Source organism: Canis lupus, chromosome 16 (genome assembly GCF_048164855.1).
Source record: "Canis lupus baileyi chromosome 16, mCanLup2.hap1, whole genome shotgun sequence".
In the NCBI taxonomy this organism is placed as follows: Eukaryota; Metazoa; Chordata; class Mammalia; order Carnivora; family Canidae; genus Canis; species Canis lupus.
Genome location: NC_132853.1, coordinates 36621086 through 36636413, shown reverse-complemented (window position 1 = coordinate 36636413; position 15328 = coordinate 36621086). Strand labels below are relative to the sequence as shown.

At 39.5% G+C, this 15328-nt stretch overlaps 1 protein-coding gene and 1 long non-coding RNA gene across 4 annotated transcripts in view; one reads left to right on the top strand and one right to left on the bottom strand.

Moving 5' to 3' along the window:
* The window catches only part of SKAP1 (src kinase associated phosphoprotein 1), a 286859-nt gene that overhangs the window by 89765 nt on the left and 181766 nt on the right, over positions 1–15328 (bottom strand). The window lies entirely within an intron of this gene.
* On the top strand, positions 2301–4589 carry LOC140607503 (uncharacterized). Of its 2 annotated transcripts, XR_012009504.1 has the most exons (3): positions 2301–2634; positions 3682–3830; positions 4338–4589. It is a non-coding gene; the product is annotated as an uncharacterized lncRNA (long non-coding RNA). The 2 variants fall into 2 exon arrangements; XR_012009503.1 differs by lacking the exon at positions 2301–2634 and having other exon boundaries at positions 3200–3830.

The following is a 15328-nucleotide window of genomic DNA, read 5'->3' as shown; positions in this document are numbered from 1 at the left end:
TAGTACTTTAAGACCCTCTTTATTAGACAAACATATATAAAAATGGAGTAGAATAGAAGTATAATAAAATAGCCACTTGACTGATCATCTAAAAATGCACTTCTGGGGCACCTGGGTGGCTCTGGTTAAGCATCTACCTTTGGCTCAGGTCATGATCCCAGTGTTCTGGGAGTGGACCTGTGTCCCTGATCAGTGGGGAGTCTGCTCCTTCCTCTTCCTCTGCCCTCCTGCTCATGCTCTCTCTCTCTCTCAAATAAATAAAATCTTTAAAAAAAAATAAAAATCCACTTGTATAAAAAGGACATTGTGTAGTCCTTTATCTACCAAGTGTCTTACATATATCATGTCATGTAATCCTCAGGATGTGGGAGGTAGATGTGATAAAGATGAGGAAAGAGGTGCTGGTACTTTAGTAACATGCCCAGTCGTGTGCCAGGTAAGTGACAGATGCAGGCAGGGTTTGGATTTCTCTGTTCCAGCCTCTTTAAACCATTGAGGGTCCTCAACTTAGTGTGTACAGTGGTTTTCAGGTCAGCTGCATTTTCATTACCTTAAAGATATACCTTAAACATAGACTTTCCAGAACTGACCTCTGTTCCACTGGATTTCAGAATGAATTTCTGGTTGAGGTCCCTGGACATGTACATGTCTTTTCTTTTTTATAAACTCCCCAAATCATTCTATCGTGCAGCCCTGTGTGAGAAGCACCTGGCACACTAATAGCGTCTCAGGCCAATACTTACACTATTATTTCAGGAAAAACTAATACTGCAGTGGGGCTTATTGTAATAGCTCTTGTAAAGGTATGCAGTGCAAAAAAAAATGCTGAAGAAAGAGGGCAAAGTGGAAAACAGGAAAACTCAGGTGCAGAAATTAGAGGCAAATTAATTGAACAAACCTGATACTTTACATAGGTGAGAGGATTTCAGAAAATGAGTTAATCAAGGAATAGTTTCAGAAAGCAAGGGGTTTTAGCCTGAGATGGGATAACTGTTGCCAAATATTTGTAGGGTTGTATTATAGAAACTGGGAAAAGTAAGAGCAATGGGACCTGTGAGCAGGAGCTAATGAGGAGAGTTAGGCTCAGCATTAGGAGGATCCTGCAAACTCTGGATTGCTCCCCTAATCCCCAGTCCTGGGGAAAAATCGTGCCCACCAGGTAGGAAGCCCCACCCCACTGTAGGGTTAAGGAGGGACTAAGAGGCCACATTGACAGTCCTGTTCTGACTGGGAAGTTGGCTTTATCCTCTATAATTCCTTATTCTCTTTGCACTCTCCTATTCATGCTTCTCAAAATACCTGTGTAGAATAAATAAAGGTATACATTATTGATATGGATTTAACAGTCAGAAAAATTGAATCAAGTTAAGGTGAATTGCCAGAAGTGATGGACTTGCTAGCAAAGCTGAGAACAAATCTGTCCTTTCTGGCCTTTTTCTCTCTTGTGCTTCCTGGCCCCAACCTATAAACTGTTTAGGTGCCTAAGAAGCCCTAAAGCACCTTGGAATATAGCCTGAAAACTCCTACTTCAGGCCAATCACCTTGGAATTTATTTTATTTTATTTTGAATTTATTTTTATTAAATGTTTTATTCATTTATTCATGAGAGGGAGAGAGAGAGAGAGAAAGAGAGAAAGAGAGAGAGAGAGGCAGAGACACAGGCAGAGGGAGAAGCAGGCTCCATGCAGGAAGCCCAATGTGGGACTTGATCCCAGGACTCCGGGATCATGCCCTGAGCCAAAGGCAGACTCTCAACTGCTGAGTATCCCAATCACCTTGGAATTAAAAATGCAGATTACTGGGCACCACCTCAGACTTACTGAATCACAATTGTGAGAATGGGACCCAGGAATCTGAATGCACACCAATTTAGACTTCTGTCTGAACTAGGGGACAGGAAACCTGATAATCTTTGTTGTACATACTATTCTTTGTAATTGATAGATTTCTTTGAGTCCAAAAAACATCACCAGGTGAGTACCTTTCCATATAAATGTTTCATTGTCCTTGCTTTATATTTACATAGGTACAAATATTTATATAATGATCACAAGTTCATGTATTTACAGAAGTAGCAGATGGCTGCAAAGGTGATATGAATGTATCTGAGTCATTGGTAAGGGTTCCTTGTGTATTTTACAGGCCTGGGTAAATGTCAACCTTTACTTAAATTATAGCAGCATAGAGTGTATGGATATGGGAATAGTACAGCATTAGAAAAAAATTCCCTGCCCTTCCCATAGGCTCTGAGTAAGTATCCCATTGGATTAACTGGAGTCCACTTGATTGCTACAGTTTCAATAGCTTGTTCAGACATCGATCGCTGTCATGTCACTGGGAGAAAAGGATTAATAATAGGGTGCTCAGGTTGGCTCAATACTGCTGATAGTGCCTGACAAAAGACCGTTAGTAGGACTCCCACGGGGATGCTGCCTGCATAGGAAAGCTACAAGCAACATCATTCAGGATTCCGCAGAATAATGATTAACTCCAGAACTTCAGCCTACAAAACCCAACCAACGGTTTCTATTATTTCCAAATAAATTCACTCCCTGATCTTCCTTCTCTTAGGCTCACAGATGATCCAGAGTTGAATTCCCTAGTGGGTGCCCATGACCATGATGGTGTCCTTGTGTAAGTCATTGTGTCTTGATTATTTCCAAGAGATGCATTTCTTTTTGTTCAGTCCCGATCATAGAAAACAGTAAGAGACAAGAGAAATTTGGTTTGGTCAGTGCTTCCTGTGCAAATTTTACAGGAGAAATGCTCCACCTCCACTGTGTGTTCCAACTCAGTTGGGATTAGCGGTTGTGGCTACTAGGTATCACAATTTGGGGAGGACACCAGTTCTGAGCAGCCCATTTAAAAGAAACTCAATTTCAGCTACAGAAAATAAAAGGCAGCTACTTCACAATGGGGTTCAATGCTTAATTAAAATTAAGACGAAGGAGAATATTAAGAGGAAATAGTGATGACTCTATCACAAAAGCAAAGTGAAAGATTTGCAATGCTAGAATGTGTGCTTCTTTGCTGTGCTATGTCTTCCCTGTTTTGCCAAGATTTGGAGTAAGGGACTAGAAAGAAGGGGGAAAGTTCTGACTTCTAGTAAAAATAACAGTTTGTAATTTGAACAGATGAAATATAACACTACAAAATTTAAGCCCAGTGGCTTTCCTCTCTGGGTGCCCTACCCTTCCTTACATGACAAGAGTTTCAGGTTGGTGGGTTGTTTGTTCTTGGCAGTGAAAGGCGCTTAAGGACATTTGTCTCCAGAGCTAGTAATTTAATAACTACATGACTTCTTATTCAAGTGCATTTAGATAATTTTCAGAGTTTTCATAACAGCTTTATTTATCGACGCTTTAATGCCTTTCCTCTTAAGAGCTCAAGATGCTGGTTATTTAACATTATAATCCAGATATGAGAATTAAAAAGGCATTGGGTGCCATACTGCTATCTCCAGTGATAGCGCCACTAAAAATAACACAATTAACTTGATGTCAGCACTCAGCTTGTTCTTATATATAGGTTTCTTAAAAATATCCAGACTACTTTAATTAGAGCCACAGACTATTTTAATTATTCCTAAAAGACTGAGTATACTCCACTGACTACGGTAAATATATGACATAGAAGACAGTTCTCTAGGAACTTATATATGCTAATGACTGTGTTCTTCAGTCACACTCACAGGGAGACGAACAATTGTTCAGGATGAAGTTGATACAGGGCTACACATGGACAATTGTGAAGACAACTGAGGCTACATGTCACCTGGCATTGTGGAAATGGCATCCAGAGCTCAAGACATCAGAAATGCAAAATTCAAGGTAAATATGTTGTTCATTTCAATTCAATTGTAATGAGATCCAATTCAATCCTGTAAACCTTCATTTGGTGTCTGTTATGTGTCAGAAAATGTTCTGAAAGCCCTAGGGGTAGTAAGATAAATAAGAAATAAATTTAACTTTCAAGGAGTTATTTTTCTGGTAGGAAAGACAGATGAGTAACACAATAGACATTATGAATAAAAAGCAACATTTTAGACATATGCATTGATACAAAACTGATAAAGGAGATAAGTAGTAGCATCTTATGGTAGAATATATATCAGTTTTAAAACCATGTAAACTTGGGGGTCCCTGGGTGGCTCAGCAGTTTAGCCCCTGCCTTTGGCCCAGGGTGTGATCCTGAGGTCCCGGGATCGGGTACCACATCAGGCTCCCTGCATGGAGCCTGCTTCTCTCTCTCTCTCTCTCTCTCTCTCTCTCTCTCATGATTAAATAAATAAAATATTAAAAAAAATAAAACCATGCAAACTTTGGTTTAAATCCTAGATCTTCCAATTGCTTGCTATAAAGATTTGGGGAAGGGAGCCCCGGTGGTGCAGCGGTTTAGCGCTGCCTGCAGCCTGAGGCGTGATCCCGGAGACCCTGGATCGAGTCCCACATCAGGCTCTCTGCATGGGGCCTGCTTCTCCCTCTGCCTGTGTCTCTGAGCCTCTCTCTCTCTCTCTCTGTCTCTCTGTGTCTCCATGAATAAATAATCTTAAAAAAAAATAAAATAAAGCTTATGGGAAAATATTTTAACTGTTTAAGCCTTGGCTTTATGTTTTGAGAATTGGGATAACACAAACTTTGAAATGCTTTATGAAGATTAAACAAGGTAAGATTTGTAAAAGGTATCAAACAGAGTTCTGGCATGAGTTTCCTAGCAGGAGCTTGAGAAATGTTAGGTTTTTCCATGTGTGTGTCTGTGTGTCTGTGTGTGAAAGCTTCACAGAGGGGACAAAGACTGAGCCTGGGTTTCGAAGGATGAATAGAAGTTCTCTAAGAATACAGAAACAATAGATAGAGAAAAAAGAGGTGTAAAAAGTAGGTAATGTAAAAAGGGGGCTGAATAGCAAAGGGAAATAAAACTAGAGAGATGGCACTGATCTACAAAGAAACTCAGAAATGAACAAAAATGTACATACTTAGGGAGCATCACAGAATGTGTGAACTTGTAGCACTAAGCATCATTATAATTGAAGGTCAAGAAGTAGCAGACTATCCTAACTTGCTATGTTACTGTGAAGTTGGAACAGAGTTGCAAAGGTTAGCTTTCATTCTTCCAGTGAGTTCATCAATGTTGTTTGTAATTTCACTTAGTAGGGGACTGAAGAATAAGATCAACTGCAGCAAAACTCTGGAATGGGAAATGTAGTCATTTTATCCTATGCCAAGGTAACAAGAGCAGAATTCTCATAATGCTACTGTACAATGTGTTAAATTGGGACAAGCATGATTAGAGACATGTTTAATTGCCCACGAAGCACAGCATTTAGCAGCTTAGCAAAACCGAGGATGCCTGATAATATTAGTGCTTTACCTCCCAAATCTGGCTCATAGCACTGAGAACACATTCTTTGCAAGTGTAAGATGCTACTCCACTCCCAAAATAACATCACCTGGAGGCAAGTCTCAGGTGCACTTGGATCAGTTATCATAGCTCTTGCCCTTGTTTTACTCACAATGAACCTATAGTCAAACATACCAAACATACCAGAGCATACTCTCTTTCCTACTACAGTCTGGTATTAGCTCAAGGGACCACATTTCCTTTTTTTTTTTTTCCTTCTTTGAGTAATTGTTTAGGATGATCCATTGATTTAAGAGGGAAACCACCCCAGGCTCTTAGATGGAACTGCAGACACAATTTAAGGATAAAATTCACATAAACTCACCAGAAAAGATGTTCAGCCTTTTTAAAATAGTTACCTTGGCATGGAATGATGGTGTCCTTTCAAAATCAGGGACACTACAATCAATCATAGAGTTAATAAGGTTCAATCAAGCTCTTTAAAGTTGAGAATGCTCTCTGATATTCTTTTATTTAGTCAATAAACAGAAACTGAGCACCTTCAAAGTTTTAGGTACTGGAGAGACAAAAATGATTACGGTAATTGCCCTCAAGGAATTCACTCTAGAAAAGGAAAGTAAACATATAATTATAATACAATCATTTGTATTAATGCTTCTACCAAATTCCATGGAATCACAGAGGAGACTAACCCTTATGAAACCTTGAATATTGCATATAGTTATTGGAATACACCCTATGCAGAAGCTTAAGCTCCATAGTTGGTTCTAAATATTCATTGAATTAATGAATTAAAGTGACAAACCCCAAAATATAAATTATCTGTAATATTAAGTTATTTAGTCACTTATTGAAATTGAACAAAGAAACCTAACAAGCACTTGGTATGAATTTGGTAGTCTGCAAAATACTATGAGACCATGGAAGAGTGTTTGGCAATGGAAAGGGAGGGACAAATAAAGATGCTAACATGAATTGTAAAGTTGAATTGAATCTTGAAGGAAAAGTAGGATGTCACTGGACATACAATTCACTGGAACAGGATTTCAGACAGAGAGAAAAGCGTGTGCCAAGGTGAGCAAGAGTGTGTTTTGGTCCAGGGGACTACTTGGAAACACTTTAGTATATCTGTAGACATAGGGTGCTTGTAGGGGAGTGATAGGAGATGAGAACAGGTAGTCATAATAGTAAATCAATTTATTGTCAAGGGCTTACTACATGCCAGACACTGGGCTGTGCACTTTATAAGTATTATATCATGTAACCATCAAAGTAACACTAAGAGGTAGGTACTATTATTATCTCTACTTCACAGATAAAGGAACTTGAGGGCAGTCTGGGTGGCTCAGCGGTTCGGCCCAGGGCATGATTCTGGAGACCCGGAATCGAGTCCCACGTCGGGCTCCCTGTATGGAGCCTGCTTCTCCCTCTGCCTGTGTCTCTGCTTCTCTCTCTCTCTCTCTCTCTGTGTGAGTGTGTGTGTCTCTCATGAATAAATAAATAAAATCTTAAAAAAAAAAGGAACTTGAATTCAGTGAGGATAAGCAACTTGCCCATGATTATACAACCACTAAGTCATGAAACTAGATTCTTTCTTTCTTTCTTTCTTTCTTTCTTTCTTTCTTTCTTTCTTTCTTTCTTTCTTTCTTCCTTCCTTCCTTCCTTCCTTCCTTCCTTCCTTCCTTCCTTCCTTCCCTCTTTCTTTCTTTCTTTCTTTCTTTCTTTCTTTCTTTCTTTCTCTCTCTCTGATTTTATTTGAGAGAGAGAGAGCACATGAGCAAGTGTGTGAGCAAGTGTGTGAGCAGAGAGAGAGGGAGAGAGAGAGAATCTCAAGCAGATTCAGTGTTAAGCGCAGAGCTGGACATGGGGCTCAATCTCACAACTTGAGATCATGACTTGAACCAAAACCAGGAGTCAGAGACTTTTAACTGACTGAGCCATCTAGGTGCTCCCTGAAGCTAGATTTCAAGTTCAGCTCTTTCTGACTCCTGAGATCACCTACTTAACCAGCATTAGTTTTACTTTGTATATTAAAAAAGTATTTATTATGCCTTAACCACTCCAGACTTCCATTTCCCAAGTACAATAAGGGAACAACATACAGTTTTCAGAACTAGAGTAAAACAAGAAAAATAAGGTCTATAAAGTGATTTTTTTCATAAAGTTATATAATTATTCAATATGAGAGACTTTATGTTGAACTTGTGTTCTTTATGTCTTCCGACATCAAACTACTTTGTGAAATTATGTTGATAGAAGGTGATAGTTATTTTAAAAATATTTTCATCAAAATTAAAAAATGTCAATCCCATACTTTTCCAAATTCTGGAATCACTGCTCTAAGCTTTGAAGGTATGCTGCTCTACAAATGGTTGTGTAAAACATGCTATAGCATTTAAATTTGTTCTGAAAGCCATGGGCAGTCATTTAAGTATTGTTAGTAGGAAAATTATAAAATTTGCATTTTAGAGGTATTATTCCTTTATGAGTATTGCGGATGGATTGGAGGTAGATGCTGAAAGGGAAGATCAGCTGGAAGACGAGCATAACAGTCCAACAAAGAGATGATGAGAATCTTCAACCAAAACTAAGGCAAGAGGATGAAGAGAAGGACATTGTTTCAAGGGACACTGAAGGGTAGACTCAATGGGCCTTGGTGGCCAATGCAACATGGGGTGTTCAGGAAAGAGAGGAATCTAGGACAATTTCCTATCTCCAAACTACAATACTTCAAAAAGTGGATCCTCCTGTATAAGATTTTGTATATAGGCAGAAAAGTAGTTGGTAAGGAGAGAGATAGCTAATGAGTTCAGTACAGACATGTTTTGATTTCAAGGACAATCAGATAAAGATGATTTTTAAATATTGATTCTACCTCACCAAGCTTCTGAAAAAAAAAAAAAAGATAATCTAATACAGTCATGATGCCTGATATAGAGTTAAGATTCAAGGCCTAAACAATAAATTTTGCTACATAAAATAAAAATTTTAGTAAATGTACAAAATTAGTCTTAGGGACGGGTGTGATTATCATATGACTGTTTTTATACTGTGAGCATTGTTATACTTCATTGTTAAGATGAATCAGAGAAATGTTAGCGGGCTGGCAAAATGTTTGGAAGGCTAGTAGGTTATTTTGGACCTATCACAAAGACTAAAACAGTAGTTACAACGGGCTTTGAGATCTTCAAATGAAAGATACCCAGAAGAACACATTATTAATGTTGGCTATGAAGATATATAGAGAGGTATCTTTAGTAATCCAGAAAAGCCTATAGGTAAAGACAATGACTAAGGGACTTGGAAACAGATATACTTGATATTATTTCTGAATTTCTAAGAGAGTAAATAGTAACAAATCAAATGCACCATTTAAAAATATGAACACTTGGGGTGACAGCAGCTTCCTGAAGACAGAAATGAATTTAACACGACATCCATCTCTGGACAATGAATTCACATTCCATCCTCACGCCACCCCAATTAAAGGGAAAGAATCTCGACCTGACAATCTGCCCTTCAGTACCTCAGATCTGGGCTGAGGGCAGATCTAGTGACCTCCTCCTGAATAAAAGGGGGAAAGGGATTGGGCAGTAAATTCTGTCCTGGCGAACATCAGCCCGGTAGTAAATCGGAATCCTCTCCGTGCCCTCTTTATTATCACATTCACAGCATGAAGTTATGAGCTTCCTCAGAGCTCCTGCTATAAAAATGTGATGGATGGTGGGGAAACCTCAGGGAGTTAATCTATTCTTCCATTAAATTTTACTTTAATTGGTCTGTGAGTCAATCAGAAACTCACTAGACAGTGAATTAAGAAAGAAAAGAATGAAATAGAAAAAGAGCTTTCTTTTGCAGTTACTATATTATAATGCAGGATTATTCTTCCATTGAAAGAAAAGGGAGACCATTGGTCCATACAAATAATCCCTGGCTCTGTAAAGAAAATGAGAGAAAAACAGGCAACCATGAATCCTACTCACTGGTGACATTAATACATATGACATTTACACACACTCACACATACCCCACCAAGCAAAAGCAGACTTCTCAGACCCTCTCCACCCCCACTCCCAGTAATTAGAATGAGAGAGAGAAGAAGAGAGAGAATGGAAACAAATCTGAATTGCTGCCTCTAAGAAAATTAATATAAAGAAAAATAAGCTGTTAAGAATCTCTATCATCATAACATAACCCTGTCAATACACAAGAAGGTAGATGTTAAAGACCAAGGATGGATCAGCTGAAATTTTCATAGGTTCAGTTAGCAAAATGTTTATGCAGTATTTAAGGCCATAATGGGCTCTGATAAAGATTCTCAGAATCTAATAATGGCCTCTCCGGACTTCTTGTCTAATTAGTGGAATAAGGAGCAAGCCAGCTTGGAACTGAGCATTGCTTGCAATGAAGAAGAGGGAAAAGGAAAGACAAAGCTGAAAGAAAAATAAACCAGAGTGAAGCAGAAGAAAAACAAGAGCAGCCAGGGCTTTAAAAACTGTGCTCCCAAGCTGACAACTGAAGTTTATGCCTTGAAATATATGATAATAAGGTTTTATGGGAGTGAGCCCCAGGGACCCAAATGTCTCTCTGTAAACAACGGACTTCAGGGAAAAGCCAAGGTTTGAATAATGTACTCAGTCACCCTCATGATTAAAAAAAAAAAAAAGGAAAAAGAAAAAAGAAGAAGAAGAAGAAGAAGAGGAGGAGGAGGAAGAAGAAGCAGCAACAGCAGCAGCAGCAGCAGCAGCAGCAGAAGCAACAGCAGCAGCAGCAGCAGCAGCAAAGAGCAATGAAGACAGGAAATACCTCCCTTTATTCTAACCATAGAACCCTGCCTGAGTAGCAACTCAGGCATTTACCCTCAAATGCCCTCTGAGGGTAAAGACAATTGACGACCAGTGTAGAAATACAGTTGTCCCATGTTAAGACAAGGAATTTAAGCCTCAGCTGCCTTAAAAACCTGAGATTGTATGAGAAGAACCTAGTAAAGTGCTGCCCGTCCACCCTTAACGCATGGGCAATATATGTCCAGGAACCACATGGTTTATTGTGCAGTGGAGCTGCAGTGGAATTACTGTAGGGACATCAGATAGACTGAACCCTTGAAGCGTGTACTATTTATCCCCAGTGCTGCAAAGGGTTACACCTGAAAGTGCTGCCCATTTCCACTGGTCCACAGTTCAGACCAGGTTACCTAGTGGGATATTGCCAGCTGAACTCCATACATAGTATGATGATTTCCTTTGGAGACTAGGGTCAGGTAAAGCTCGAAGGTAGCCTTAAGCAACTGCTAAATGATCAAAGTCCCCAGTGTACCCTGAGACTAAATCAGGTTGCCTTTAAAATTCTTCATCCTCAAAGACAACAGCTCTATCCTCTTTCTATAAATGTAAGGCCATGAGACAGTAAAGTGCTATTTCTATAGGCATTAGTTCCACCTTATATATTAAAAAGGTATTTGTTGTGCCTTAATCACTCCAGGTCTGGGATCATAAGGGACCTTGTTTCTTGGTGGGAGGCTATAGTGTGAAAGGTTACTTAGTCATCACTAGCCCCTAGCGATGCTGGAACACCACACATGGGGCTCCTCAAACAGGAAGTCAAAGCCAGGCATGACCCCTAGATGAACTCGGTGCATTTTCGGGCAAGGGGCCTGATGAATCTCCAGGGACAGTGCTGCTCTGTGCCTCTGTGTTCGTATGTATGTGTTTGCTCCTCTGCGTGCGTGCATGGAGGTGGGTGGTGCTGAAGGAAGGAGGGTGTGAAGGTTCTGGATAATTATGAAAATTAGATCTTTTACAGCAGGCTTCAAGCTCAATTTGGGCTGACAGCTCATGAACAGATCATCTGAAGTCTTAATAGGCCAATGCTGGTTCAATAGTTGTATGGTTAAATCATGCACATTTGTGCCACAGCTGACACAGAAAGCAGACCCACATGCCTCAGAGGGATCATGTGGATGAGTCTATATTTAACATTCTTCCTCTCTGGGGAAGGCTAAACAAAGCAAAACAAAACATGTCTAAAATCATGCTTAAAACTTTTGCCAGCCAAATAAATATTCTGGCATTCTTTTCACTATAAAATGCCTAATAGTAGAATTGATACATGATAAATAAAGCTATTCTAAACATATTTAATCTTGATGCTTTCTGAATCCAGCAGTAAGAGATACTATCTTCCAAGCTACTGATCTATATTCACAATCAACCTGCCAGGTCAGGGTGGGAAAATTTTTTTTCCCTACTTTTTAGTTACCTGTCCTCAAAGCACTGACTCTCCTGGCTTCCAAACTTTGGTGGTAGCTTTGTCAAATGATGGCAAGATATTCAGGCCCCTGACACATCCTGAATTCTGAGAGAATGTGTTTCCTGAATGTTCCTGATAATGGGCTAGTACTAAAGGGGTTAATGAGGTTTTGTAAGGCAGTATTTCCTCTTTAAGGGAAAAAAAAAGTCCAGCAACATTAGCAGCATTTTCTTCTTATTTTTCTCTGTGTTTGCCGTAATGGCTCCTCCTTGCAGCTTCACATGGGGGAAGGGATAAAGCACTATTGCTAACCTGCCTGGCATCTGGCTTCCAGCAGGGAGAGAGGCTCATCCACCTCACCCCTCAGGCTTCTTTCACTGAATTAGCCGTATTAAGTGCCTTGGTAGCCCAGGGAATGAACGTCGTCGATCAGTGCCTGAGAAGGCATGTTTGGAGGGTATAATTCTGCCGGAAGAGAATGGACTCCCCAGCACATGGGCCTAAACTGCAGAGTAACAGAGCCCTAAATCTCCAGTTGCAGATTTACAGCCCCCATTCCCCTTCTTTACTGCAAATACAATCCGGCAGTAATGGTCTAACACAGCAACACCATCACCAACTGGCTGATGGCTCGCATAAAAGCAATGTCAACCAAAAACTATGAGTTTATAAAAGGGAACAAACCCTCAACAGTGACAAGAACATGAAACCCATTAACAATTTAAACACTCTCCATTTTTTATTTCCTACCTTGAAGCTATTATTGCTGATAGAAAGCTTCTCGGTGGAGTTAACCACTGCAAGGGAGGGTTTGGAAGCTAGCTTAACTCCTAAGACAGGAGGTTATGTGGTTTGAACCATTTGATGGTGTGGTTTGAACCTTTGTTAATAGGAATGCCACCTGGTAACCTGTCGCTGAGAAGAAGGTCTCAGAAAACTGCAAGTGTGATAGGACCTCCCCTAGTAGGGCTATCAAATTATTCTCAGGAATCACACTGAATAAATATGGTTGGGATAGACTTGCTGGTCTATTGAATACGTCAAGACTTGGGCCCTGTGCTGTAGAAGTAATGGTAGAATGTTTTTTAGAAGAACTTCTGTGAATATCAATGATAAATCTTGGACTTATGCAGTGTTTATATGTGGTAGGTTTTACTTCCGTGATAGTTCCAATCCTTGAAGGGACACTGCCACCAGAATATTTCTGTTCTGTGAATGGACTATACCTGAGCTATGATATAAAATGTAATTTCTCACACATTATTACCACCTTCTAGTCTTTACATAATCAGACACAAAAATTATAACTAATTTGCCCAACTTCTCTATAGGACTCTCATTAAAAAAATTATTACTATGGAATTCTTGGGAAAAAATGATTGAGCAACCCATCTTCCTCTCCCCCTCCTCCCACCAGTGAAAAAGAAGACATGACCTTAAAGAGATATAGAAGTCCACCATTGGGTGATTTACCTCCCAAACAAAAATTCTTCCCTCTGTTCTTTAAATCAGACAAACCCAATGGCAATAACAAAGTCATTCCTCTTATAATTTTGAGCATTTTGTGTATATAATTTGGTAAACAATTCATCTTTTAGAAATAGGGTCTTAGCACTAGAAAAGAAAGAAATTCTGTTTTTGCAAAGAAAAAAAGGTTATATTGAGTATGGTTACATATATCCATACAAATAGTGCAAATGAAGTTAAAGTTCCTGATTTACATATATTGTGCTGATTATTTGAGCAATTTAATATAAAATTTAATCTGTACTAATGGGCCTGGGGGAAGTGCAAATAAAACTGAGAAATAAATACTTATTTTGCAGTAAAATGAATACCATCTATCTATCTACATAAACATAGGCTTCAGTGACACAGTATTGTAAGAATATTCCCATATTTGTGGCACTTTAAAAATGCATTGCCTCACAAAGGAATATCAACCCATCTGTAGTCTCTCTTAACCTGGGTTAGTTTTAAGAGAGGGGTCATTTCATGCTGCTTTTGTTACATGTACATAGATTTTGAACTGAGCAGACATGCACCTGTTGGTTTTAAGCGTCTCCTCCTCCAGGGAAAAGAAAAAATGTTGAGGAGAAGGAAAACAAGAGAAGTTAAATAAAAGACAAGAAAGAAAGGAACTAACAAAATAAGTTATTTTTTTTTCTCCCAGTGGGCAAGAAAATCAAGCTACAGTAATTTTCATTATAATAGTGTTAGAAAATGGTTAGCCTTAATGCCTGATAATGACAGAGCTAATATGGTTCTGCTTTCAGTGTGGATAACGTTTAAGGAAGTAGCAGAATGTATGGCAGCTTTTTGGATCCTATGCAATCAACTCCAATGAAGCCTTTTCTGTAGCTTGAGTCATAACCATAAATACTGACCCATCCCCACATTCCAGTAACAAAGTCCTTCCTTCCTCTTGTGCCCCTAAACAAAGGGGACAACAGTGTGTTCGGTGGGAACATCTTGAAATAAGATATCACTCCCCAAATGGAAGGAAGTCACAGGGGAGATTGACGCCATAAAGGCAGTTCTATCCTATTGAAACGCCAGCAGATGGGGTCATAAACATTTCCTTCTCCCCTTGCTAACAGCCACCGAGTCAGCTTCATCTTTATCTTTATCTTTATCTTCCTGTCAGGTCATAAATACCTCTCACTCAAGCCTCACGCACAGCTGGGCCATGCCAGGCAAGTTTACTTCCTCCTAAGGGTTCATTTCGGCAAACGTTTAGAACTGAGTGGGGGGAGAAAACTGAAAGCTCTGTTCAGGATACACAGTTACAGCGTGGTAAAGGAAGTTTGGCCAAAGAAGAAGGGGTTTGGTCAGACTAAGAAATGACCAAATTGTCTAGCAAAAAGCATGAAGATCCACTTGGAAGAAGATGCCATCATGCAGAGTAAATATGGCATTTAAAATTATATTTGTGATGAACCAACACACAAAAAGAGCTGGATTGCATCAGTGGCTTTTGTTTTTCTAGAACCTCCAAAATGCTGCGTGAAATTCTTTCCATTGGTTCATGGGTCTGAAGCCTGGACCATGATCAAACAGGATGGAAACTCAATACAAAGTTCTTGGTTAGCCAGAGATTGGAGAAAGAATATACCCCTTTTATTTAACAGAATTTGGTCACATGTGGGAGGAGTGACTTCCTGATGGTCTCCTTTTCTGGGGAGCAGTATTATGCTTGGAAAACCATCAGCCTGAGGGACTCCTGGCAATTCCAAAATTGTGGAATCTAAAACAGTAGGAACTTGGAAGATAATGGGTATCTTCCTCCTCAGCCTGGCGGGAGCAATTGCACCTCTTGATTTTCTGGGATGCATGTGCTTTTAAAAAATGACTTTTATGACTACAGTCTTTATAAAACACAACCCACAATCTGATTTTTTAAAAGCAGCATTTTTATGAACACATTCTGATAAAACAGGTCTTCTTAAATAATAATGATCATGACAGGCTGCTGTTGATGATGTTTCTTGCTCAGACTGGAGTTGGGTAAAAGTGCCTTCACTATGCTTTGAGAATGGCTATTCTGTACTGGCTTATTTTACTCAATCTTTTGATTTAAAAAAATATTTTATTTATTTATTTGAGAGACAGAGAAAACACATATGCACAAGTGGGGGAAGAGACAGAGAGAGAAGTGGACACCCCACTGGGCAGGGAGGGAGCCCAATGTGGGGCTTGATCCCAGGACCCTGAGATC